This window comes from Rhinoderma darwinii, chromosome 1 (assembly GCF_050947455.1).
Source record: "Rhinoderma darwinii isolate aRhiDar2 chromosome 1, aRhiDar2.hap1, whole genome shotgun sequence".
NCBI lineage: Eukaryota > Metazoa > Chordata > Amphibia > Anura > Rhinodermatidae > Rhinoderma > Rhinoderma darwinii.
In genome coordinates, this window is record NC_134687.1 from 149897927 (window position 1) to 149909845 (window position 11919).

Below are 11919 nucleotides of genomic sequence, written 5' to 3' on the forward strand. Positions count from 1 at the left end.
AGACGCGGGTGACTCCACAGGTAAATTCTGCACCTAATAGAGCATTTTTTATGCATTTTTAGGTGGGATTTTTACATTTTGACGCAGAAAGCGGTGCATTTTTTTTTTTTTATAAACTAGTCCGATAGAACATGCAAGCTGAAACGCAAGATAAATGGACGTGCTGCGGACTTTAAAATACGCGCAGCAAGTTCATTTACACGCAGAAAAAATCTGCACCGTGTAGATAAGATGTATTACACTGCGAATTTGATGCGTGAAAATGCACACGTAATACACATCGTGTGCATTTGGCCTTCGTTTCCTTTTACACAAGGCATTTTTTATGCGCATTTAGGGAATGGTGTTTTTATTTACCCTTTAGCCAAAACAAGTATTGGATTTAAATAGAGAAGCCCTATGAGGGGACGACCACACACAGTATAAACATGGCAGAATTTCCGCGCGAAAATACCACAGCATTTTCGCAAAAGAAATTGACATACTGTGGATTCACTTTTCTGCTACTGTAAACTGCAATAAGCTGCACAATTTCCCCATGGATAACCCGGACGGTAATTCTGCAGCGTTCACACTACGTGTGTGGCCGTACCCATGATCTTGCCTTTATTTCTTCCACCCCACATCCAGCCTGCCAGGTATTAGTGGGTTCTAGAGCCAACTTCTCATTTACTAGGAAGATCTGGCAGTGGCATTATCAGCAGGGAGGTCCACAAGGTGCAGTTGCCCATAGCAACTAATTAACATCCTGCATCTGATTGGCTGCTTTGTGATGACTTTCCCCCAGTGTCAGGTGTTGTATATTTCTCACCTCCGGGGCTACATTCCTCCCACTGACTGCACAGACAGGCGTGGAACTTTCAGCAGCCACGTGTTGCACTAGCATTTGTCCCCCAGCTCCGGCTGCCCACCAAGGCGACGGCTAAATAAACACAGGCTGCTCTCCCCAATGACAGCGCACCACGCAATTCAAACCTGCCAGATGACACGGCCAGCTCATTGGATAAGCGGCGTGTGCAATCCGTTACATGACGGGCGGGCTGGACACCAACGAGTCGTTAACTCCTCCAGGCCTGGGGCTAGGAACAGGAATCGCTGCAGTCCATGCACCTGCCCCGCCCCTCCCCCGGTGGGGGGGTAACGTTTTGTATTACATAGAATTACTCGTCAACCTGTGCCCCCCCCCCCCTGAGGGCCACGTTAAGATAGCTCTTACCCAACCATATGCAAAACAACACGTGTATAAAGGGCGCCCGCCAAACTGCCGGCATTACAGCGGGGCGCCCATACCCAGTGATCGCCTTACGGCAGACGCTCCTCCCGCCCGACTGTTTACAAGTCACTTTACCTCAGCAGGTCACATCTAGTAATGAACTTCACCTCCCCGCACAGCTCTGCGGGTATGTCTTACTACAACTCTGCCCAAGCCCCCTAAAACTTCGTCCATCTGCCATTCCCCCCCCCTACGCATTCGGTGGTGGGATAGTGAGGGCAGCCAGTGTCTGTTACATGAGCATTTTGGCGCCATATTAATGACGTACTCGATTATTTTTTCCACTAAGCAGCGACCTTGGCAGCGCTCTGATCACTCGGGCTCCCCCTCCCCAACTCCGGTGCTTGCTTCCTGCACTGAGAACACTCCCCCTCTCCCCGCAGAAATAGGGCGCATGGGTGACTGTACCTGCCCGGGGAGTCCTGCGCCACCTTGTCTGGAGTGTGGATCCGTGTCCCCCCCCCACACTGCTCTCCAGTGGGTGATGTGTTGAGAAGGTCCAGCCCAGCGGCTTCTGGTGCCAGGGGGAGCAGATTGTGGCTCTTCTCTCACACACACATGCACTCTATGACTGACGTTATTTACTTGTTATGGAGGAAGGACTCCGTGAATCAAACTCATTTCTGGGTCACTGCTGCCACAGGGGGGAGCACTTTGATCTCCTGCCAAAACACAGAGCTACAGAAGGGAGGGGAGAGAGGGAAACACCGTTGTGTGGCCATGGAGAGCCTAATAAGTATTATTACATAAACACATATTTACACGCGGCTCCCCCACAAGTGAGGCTTATACCGAGCAAATCCTCCTCGGCTGCCTGTCACCGCTGACACAGGCAGGAACATGGCCTTTTCTGCATCCTAGTTTGAAAACAAAAAAAGGTGTTGAAATGTCTCAGATTTGTCTGATATTAAAGCATGAGTTGCCTGAAGTGTTATTTCCTGTCATGGTTACTGATAAAAAATGCATGGCTATAAATACGTCACATGAGGCACGGGAACCGAAGATACTTTCACACACCCGTTATTTTGTGTTATGGCGGCTGCGGTCATTTAAAAATCGTATTCACATAAAACAAGGAAAACTTCACATCACATGAGAGTTCCACGATACCTGTAAGATTCTCTATCTGGGCGCTCTAGAGGGGAGATAAGTTGCGCATAATTTGCCATTGGTGTGTATTCCACGTAACCCCCGACCTCAAATAATGTATCTTTTCACAAACTAATCTATAAATAATAGTTATACGATGACCAAATAATACTACCGCTATCAAATAATACCTCTGCACCATGACCAAATAATACTACCGCTATCAAATAATACCTCTGCACCATGACCAAATAATACTACCGCTATCAAATAATACCTCTGCTCCATGACCAAATAATACTACCGCTATCAAATACCGCTGCACCATGACCAAATAATACTACCGCTATCAAATAATACCTCTGCTCCATGACCAAATAATACTACCGCTATCAAATAATACCTCTGCTCCATGACCAAATAATACTACCGCTATCAAATAATACCTCTGCTCCATGACCAAATAATACTACCGCTATCAAATAATACCTCTGCACCATGACCAAATAATACTACCGCTATCAAATAATACCTCTGCTCCATGACCAAATAATACTACCGCTATCAAATAATACCTCTGCTCCATGACCAAATAATACTACCGCTATCAAATAATACCTCTGCACCATGACCAAATAATACTACCGCTATCAAATAATACCTCTGCTCCATGACCAAATAATACTACCGCTATCAAATAATACCTCTGCTCCATGACCAAATAATACTACCGCTATCAAATAATACCTCTGCACCATGACCAAATAATACTACCGCTATCAAATAATACCTCTGCTCCATGACCAAATAATACTACCGCTATCAAATAATACCTCTGCTCCATGACCAAATAATACTACCGCTATCAAATAATACCTCTGCTCCATGACCAAATAATACTACCGCTATCAAATAATACCTCTGCTCCATGACCAAATAATACTACCGCTATCAAATAATACCTCTGCTCCATGACCAAATAATACTACCGCTATCAAATAATACCGCTGCACCATGACCAAATAATACTACCGCTATCAAATAATACCTCTGCTCCATGACCAAATAATACTACCGCTATCAAATAATACCTCTGCTCCATGACCAAATAATACTACCGCTATCAAATAATACCGCTGCACCATGACCAAATAATACTACCGCTATCAAATAATACCTCTGCACCATGACCAAATAATACTACCGCTATCAATTAATACCTCTGCACCATGACCAAATAATACTACCGCTATCAAATAATACCTCTGCTCCATGACCAAATAATACTACCGCTATCAAATAATACCTCTGCTCCATGACCAAATAATACTACCGCTATCAAATAATACCTCTGCTCCATGACCAAATAATACTACCGCTATCAAATAATACCTCTGCTCCATGACCAAATAATACCGCTATCAAATAATACCTCTGCTCCATGACCAAATAATACTACCGCTATCAAATAATACCGCTGCACCATGACCAAATAATACTACCGCTATCAAATAATACCTCTGCTCCATGACCAAATAATACTACCGCTATCAAATAATACCGCTGCACCATGACCAAATAATACTACCGCTATCAAATAATACCTCTGCTCCATGACCAAATAATACTACCGCTATCAAATAATACCTCTGCTCCATGACCAAATAATACTACCGCTATCAAATAATACCGCTGCACCATGACCAAATAATACTACCGCTATCAAATAATACCTCTGCTCCATGACCAAATAATACTACCGCTATCAAATAATACCTCTGCACCATGACCAAATAATACTACCGCTATCAAATAATACCTCTGCTCCATGACCAAATAATACTACCGCTATCAAATAATACCTCTGCACCATGACCAAATAATACTACCGCTATCAAATAATACCGCTGCTCCATGACCAAATAATACTACCGCTATCAAATAATACCTCTGCACCATGACCAAATAATACTACCGCTATCAAATAATACCGCTGCACCATGACCAAATAATACTACCGCTATCAAATAATACCTCTGCACCATGACCAAATAATACTACCGCTATCAAATAATACCTCTGCTCCATGACCAAATAATACTACCGCTATCAAATAATACCTCTGCACCATGACCAAATAATACTACCGCTATCAAATAATACCGCTGCTCCATGACCAAATAATACTACCGCTATCAAATAATACCTCTGCTCCATGACCAAATAATACTACCGCTATCAAATAATACCTCTGCACCATGACCAAATAATACTACCGCTATCAAATAATACCTCTGCACCATGACCAAATAATACTACCGCTATCAAATAATACCTCTGCACCATGACCAAATAATACTACCGCTATCAAATAATACCTCTGCTCCATGACCAAATAATACTACCGCTATCAAATAATACCTCTGCACCATGACCAAATAATACTACCGCTATCAAATAATACCTCTGCTCCATGACCAAATAATACTACCGCTATCAAATAATACCTCTGCTCCATGACCAAATAATACTACCGCTATCAAATAATACCTCTGCACCATGACCAAATAATACTACCGCTATCAAATAATACCTCTGCACCATGACCAAATAATACTACCGCTATCAAATAATACCTCTGCTCCATGACCAAATAATACTACCGCTATCAAATAATACCTCTGCACCATGACCAAATAATACTACCGCTATCAAATAATACCTCTGCACCATGACCAAATAATACTACCGCTATCAAATAATACCTCTGCACCATGACCAAATAATACTACCGCTATCAAATAATACCTCTGCTCCATGACCAAATAATACTACCGCTATCAAATAATACCTCTGCACCATGACCAAATAATACTACCGCTATCAAATAATACCTCTGCACCATGACCAAATAATACTACCGCTATCAAATAATACCTCTGCTCCATGACCAAATAATACTACCGCTATCAAATAATACCTCTGCACCATGACCAAATAATACTACCGCTATCAAATAATACCTCTGCTCCATGACCAAATAATACTACCGCTATCAAATAATACCTCTGCTCCATGACCAAATAATACTACCGCTATCAAATAATACCTCTGCACCATGACCAAATAATACTACCGCTATCAAATAATACCTCTGCACCATGACCAAATAATACTACCGCTATCAAATAATACCTCTGCTCCATGACCAAATAATACTACCGCTATCAAATAATACCTCTGCACCATGACCAAATAATACTACCGCTATCAAATAATACCTCTGCTCCATGACCAAATAATACTACCGCTATCAAATAATACCTCTGCACCATGACCAAATAATACTACCGCTATCAAATAATACCTCTGCACCATGACCAAATAATACTACCGCTATCAAATAATACCTCTGCTCCATGACCAAATAATACTACCGCTATCAAATAATACCTCTGCACCATGACCAAATAATACTACCGCTATCAAATAATACCTCTGCTCCATGACCAAATAATACTACCGCTATCAAATAATACCTCTGCTCCATGACCAAATAATACTACCGCTATCAAATAATACCTCTGCACCATGACCAAATAATACTACCGCTATCAAATAATGCCTCTGCTCCATGACCAAATAATACTACCGCTATCAAATAATACCTCTGCTCCATGACCAAATAATACCTCTGCTCCATGACCAAATAATACTACCGCTATCAAATAATACCTCTGCTCCATGACCAAATAATACTACCGCTATCAAATAATACCTCTGCACCATGACCAAATAATACTACCGCTATCAAATAATACCTCTGCTCCATGACCAAATAATACTACCGCTATCAAATAATACCTCTGCTCCATGACCAAATAATACTACCGCTATCAAATAATACCTCTGCACCATGACCAAATAATACTACCGCTATCAAATAATACCTCTGCTCCATGACCAAATAATACTACCGCTATCAAATAATACCTCTGCTCCATGACCAAATAATACCTCTGCTCCATGACCAAATAATACTACCGCTATCAAATAATACCTCTGCTCCATGACCAAATAATACTACCGCTATCAAATAATACCTCTGCACCATGACCAAATAATACTACCGCTATCAAATAATACCTCTGCACCATGACCAAATAATACTACCGCTATCAAATAATACCTCTGCACCATGACCAAATAATACTACCGCTATCAAATAATACCTCTGCTCCATGACCAAATAATACTACCGCTATCAAATAATACCTCTGCACCATGACCAAATAATACTACCGCTATCAAATAATACCTCTGCTCCATGACCAAATAATACTACCGCTATCAAATAATACCTCTGCACCATGACCAAATAATACTACCGCTATCAAATAATACCTCTGCACCATGACCAAATAATACTACCGCTATCAAATAATACCTCTGCACCATGACCAAATAATACTACCGCTATCAAATAATACCTCTGCTCCATGACCAAATAATACTACCGCTATCAAATAATACCTCTGCACCATGACCAAATAATACTACCGCTATCAAATAATACCTCTGCACCATGACCAAATAATACTACCGCTATCAAATAATACCTCTGCACCATGACCAAATAATACTACCGCTATCAAATAATACCTCTGCACCATGACCAAATAATACTACCGCTATCAAATAATACCTCTGCTCCATGACCACATAATACTACCGCTATCAAATAATACCTCTGCACCATGACCAAATAATACTACCGCTATCAAATAATACCTCTGCACCATGACCAAATAATACTACCGCTATCAAATAATACCTCTGCACCATGACCAAATAATACTACCGCTATCAAATAATACCTCTGCACCATGACCAAATAATACTACCGCTATCAAATAATACCTCTGCACCATGACCAAATAATACTACCGCTATCAAATAATACCTCTGCACCATGACCAAATAATACTACCGCTATCAAATAATACCTCTGCTCCATGACCAAATAATACTACCGCTATCAAATAATACCTCTGCTCCATGACCAAATAATACTACCGCTATCAAATAATACCTCTGCTCCATGACCAAATAATACTACCGCTATCAAATAATACCTCTGCTCCATGACCAAATAATACTACCGCTATCAAATAATACCTCTGCACCATGACCAAATAATACTACCGCTATCAAATAATACCTCTGCACCATGACCAAATAATACTACCGCTATCAAATAATACCTCTGCACCATGACCAAATAATACTACCGCTATCAAATAATACCTCTGCACCATGACCAAATAATACTACCGCTATCAAATAATACCTCTGCACCATGACCAAATAATACTACCGCTATCAAATAATACCTCTGCACCATGACCAAATAATACTACCGCAATCAAATAATACCTCTGCACCATGACCAAATAATACTACCGCTATCAAATAATACCTCTGCACCATGACCAAATAATACTACCGCTATCAAATAATACCTCTGCACCATGACCAAATAATACTACCGCTATCAAATAATACCTCTGCACCATGACCAAATAATACTACCGCTATCAAATAATACCTCTGCTCCATGACCAAATAATACTACCGCTATCAAATAATACCTCTGCTCCATGACCAAATAATACTACCGCTATCAAATAATACCTCTGCTCCATGACCAAATAATACTACCGCTATCAAATAATTCCTCTGCTCCATGACCAAATAATACCTCTGCTCCATGACCAAATAATACTACCGCTATCAAATAATACCTCTGCACCATGACCAAATAATACTACCGCTATCAAATAATACCTCTGCACCATGACCAAATAATACTACCGCTATCAAATAATACCTCTGCACCATGACCAAATAATACTACCGCTATCAAATAATACCTCTGCACCATGACCAAATAATACTACCGCTATCAAATAATACCTCTGCACCATGACCAAATAATACTACCGCTATCAAATAATACCTCTGCACCATGACCAAATAATACTACCGCTATCAAATAATACCTCTGCACCATGACCAAATAATACTACCGCTATCAAATAATACCTCTGCTCCATGACCAAATAATACTACCGCTATCAAATAATACCTCTGCTCCATGACCAAATAATACTACCGCTATCAAATAATACCTCTGCTCCATGACCAAATAATACCTCTGCTCCATGACCAAATAATACTACCGCTATCAAATAATACCTCTGCTCCATGACCAAATAATACCTCTGCTCCATGACCAAATAATACTACCGCTATCAAATAATACCTCTGCACCATGACCAAATAATACTACCGCTATCAAATAATACCTCTGCACCATGACCAAATAATACTACCGCTATCAAATAATACCTCTGCACCATGACCAAATAATACTACCGCTATCAAATAATACCTCTGCACCATGACCAAATAATACTACCGCTATCAAATAATACCTCTGCACCATGACCAAATAATACTACCGCTATCAAATAATACCTCTGCACCATGACCAAATAATACTACCGCTATCAAATAATACCTCTGCACCATGACCAAATAATACTACCGCTATCAAATAATACCTCTGCTCCATGACCAAATAATACTACCGCTATCAAATAATACCTCTGCTCCATGACCAAATAATACTACCGCTATCAAATAATACCTCTGCACCATGACCAAATAATACTACCGCTATCAAATAATACCTCTGCACCATGACCAAATAATACTACCGCTATCAAATAATACCTCTGCTCCATGACCAAATAATACTACCGCTATCAAATAATACCTCTGCACCATGACCAAATAATACTACCGCTATCAAATAATACCTCTGCTCCATGACCACATAATACTACCGCTATCAAATAATACCTCTGCACCATGACCAAATAATACTACCGCTATCAAATAATACCTCTGCACCATGACCAAATAATACTACCGCTATCAAATAATACCTCTGCACCATGACCAAATAATACTACCGCTATCAAATAATACCTCTGCACCATGACCAAATAATACTACCGCTATCAAATAATACCTCTGCACCATGACCAAATAATACTACCGCTATCAAATAATACCTCTGCACCATGACCAAATAATACTACCGCTATCAAATAATACCTCTGCTCCATGACCAAATAATACTACCGCTATCAAATAATACCTCTGCTCCATGACCAATTAATACTACCGCTATCAAATAATACCTCTGCTCCATGACCAAATAATACTACCGCTATCAAATAATACCTCTGCTCCATGACCAAATAATACTACCGCTATCAAATAATACCTCTGCACCATGACCAAATAATACTACCGCTATCAAATAATACCTCTGCACCATGACCAAATAATACTACCGCTATCAAATAATACCTCTGCACCATGACCAAATAATACTACCGCTATCAAATAATACCTCTGCACCATGACCAAATAATACTACCGCTATCAAATAATACCTCTGCACCATGACCAAATAATACTACCGCTATCAAATAATACCTCTGCACCATGACCAAATAATACTACCGCAATCAAATAATACCTCTGCACCATGACCAAATAATACTACCGCTATCAAATAATACCTCTGCACCATGACCAAATAATACTACCGCTATCAAATAATACCTCTGCACCATGACCAAATAATACTACCGCTATCAAATAATACCTCTGCACCATGACCAAATAATACTACCGCTATCAAATAATACCTCTGCTCCATGACCAAATAATACTACCGCTATCAAATAATACCTCTGCTCCATGACCAAATAATACTACCGCTATCAAATAATACCTCTGCTCCATGACCAAATAATACCTCTGCTCCATGACCAAATAATACTACCGCTATCAAATAATACCTCTGCACCATGACCAAATAATACTACCGCTATCAAATAATACCTCTGCACCATGACCAAATAATACTACCGCTATCAAATAATACCTCTGCACCATGACCAAATAATACTACCGCTATCAAATAATACCTCTGCACCATGACCAAATAATACTACCGCTATCAAATAATACCTCTGCACCATGACCAAATAATACTACCGCTATCAAATAATACCTCTGCACCATGACCAAATAATACTACCGCTATCAAATAATACCTCTGCTCCATGACCAAATAATACTACCGCTATCAAATAATACCTCTGCTCCATGACCAAATAATACTACCGCTATCAAATAATACCTCTGCACCATGACCAAATAATACTACCGCTATCAAATAATACCTCTGCACCATGACCAAATAATACTACCGCTATCAAATAATACCTCTGCTCCATGACCAAATAATACTACCGCTATCAAATAATACCTCTGCACCATGACCAAATAATACTACCGCTATCAAATAATACCTCTGCACCATGACCAAATAATACTACCGCTATCAAATAATACCTCTGCACCATGACCAAATAATACTACCGCTATCAAATAATACCTCTGCACCATGACCAAATAATACTACCGCTATCAAATAATACCTCTGCTCCATGACCAAATAATACCTCTGCTCCATGACCAAATAATACTACCGCTATCAAATAATACCTCTGCTCCATGACCAAATAATACTACCGCTATCAAATAATACCTCTGCACCATGACCAAATAATACTACCGCTATCAAATAATACCTCTGCACCATGACCAAATAATACTACCGCTATCAAATAATACCTCTGCACCATGACCAAATAATACTACCGCTATCAAATAATACCTCTGCACCATGACCAAATAATACTACCGCTATCAAATAATACCTCTGCACCATGACCAAATAATACTACCGCTATCAAATAATACCTCTGCACCATGACCAAATAATACTACCGCTATCAAATAATACCTCTGCACCATGACCAAATAATACTACCGCTATCAAATAATACCTCTGCACCATGACCAAATAATACTACCGCTATCAAATAATACCTCTGCACCATGACCAAATAATACTACCGCTATCAAATAATACCTCTGCACCATGACCAAATAATACTACCGCTATCAAATAATACCTCTGCTCCATGACCAAATAATACTACCGCTATCAAATAATACCTCTGCTCCATGACCAAATAATACTACCGCTATCAAATAATACCTCTGCTCCATGACCAAATAATACCTCTGCTCCATGACCAAATAATACTACCGCTATCAAATAATACCTCTGCTCCATGACCAAATAATACTACCGCTATCAAATAATACCTCTGCACCATGACCAAATAATACTACCGCTATCAAATAATACCTCTGCACCATGACCAAATAATACTACCGCTATCAAATAATACCTCTGCACCATGACCAAATAATACTACCGCTATCAAATAATACCTCTGCACCATGACCAAATAATACTACCGCTATCAAATAATACCTCTGCACCATGACCAAATAATACTACCGCTATCAAATAATACCTCTGCACCATGACCAAATAA

General features: G+C 39.9%; 1 protein-coding gene across 2 annotated transcripts in view; it reads right to left on the minus strand.

Annotated features, from left to right (window-relative positions):
• The window catches only part of JADE1 (jade family PHD finger 1), a 151075-nt gene extending 149115 nt beyond the window's left edge, over positions 1 to 1960 (minus strand). Inside the window, exon 1 of one of the 2 annotated variants that reach the window (XM_075860454.1) lies at positions 1682 to 1960. The gene's annotated coding sequence lies outside the window, so the exon portion shown is untranslated. Of the gene's footprint in view, positions 1 to 975; positions 1140 to 1681 lie in introns of those variants that run through there. The other variant, XM_075860455.1, reaches the window with a different exon arrangement.
• Positions 1961 to 11919: the final 9959 nt, after the last annotated feature.